The sequence below is a fragment of the Chaetura pelagica genome, unplaced genomic scaffold, assembly GCF_000747805.2.
Source record: "Chaetura pelagica isolate M959 unplaced genomic scaffold, ChaPel_1.0 scaffold350, whole genome shotgun sequence".
In the NCBI taxonomy this organism is placed as follows: Eukaryota; Metazoa; Chordata; class Aves; order Apodiformes; family Apodidae; genus Chaetura; species Chaetura pelagica.
Genome location: NW_009951818.1, coordinates 788,842 through 789,787, shown reverse-complemented (window position 1 = coordinate 789,787; position 946 = coordinate 788,842).

Genomic DNA, 946 nt, shown 5'->3' with positions numbered 1-946 from the left:
GCTCAGCCCATTCTCTGCTGTAACACAAAGCTCTTCCCAGCAGGGCTGCTGTCCAGCTTAAATCTCCTAGCCTGGCTGAATGCACAGGTCTGTGTCACCCCATGCACAGAGCTGTGCTCATCTCCTTGAATGTCACTGCTGCTACTTCTCAAGTTGACTGAGGCCCCTCTGGGAAGAATTTCTGCTATTTGCGATGGCAGCCACCCCTCCCACCCCCCCCACTGTCCCCCCAGTTTAGTGTCACCCATGGCTATTTCTGCTCTTTACCTGAACCACTTAGTTCCACCTTCTTGGTATTATAAACTATCTAGAGAGAGCGTTTCTGCCTTGATCTGTGTATGGCAAGACAAGCACATAAACAGGCACGAGCTGACACCAAAAGGACCTGACCGTTTGTGGAGAAACACTGCTCTGTGCTTAGTGGTGAAGCCAAGCACAGAAACACAAGTCAGGCTGGCGCCAAGCTGTGCTTAGTGCTGATGCTGGTTTCCCTTGCTGTTACTTTCTGGTATCTTGTTTGCTTGCAGATAAATTCATTGATCTCTTGGGTTTTTAGTCGACTTTGTGTGATCATGTTTCTTAGCCTAATTTGACACTGGCTTTTTCTGTTGTAATTTAATTGGTGATTATTGGATTAAGGCAATACTTGTCTGTTCCACCACTCTTGCCTCTTCCCCTTCCTTCGTCTTCCACCCCTTTGCCCTTCAACCAACCTTTCTCTCACATCTCCCTCCTTCTCTTTCCAGCCCTACAGTTACAGGATTCTGTATCTGACCCTTCCACCCCCCTTACCATTTGTGTTCATCTTGTGCCATCCACCCTTACTGTAGAATTGGCTTTTCTGATCACTCTGCTCTGTCACTTATGCCTGTTCTGTTCCTGACAGAACTTGTGGCCTTTGTAAGGCAGCCTAGGGGACCTTCCAGGGGCCCAGCCAACTCTTTCC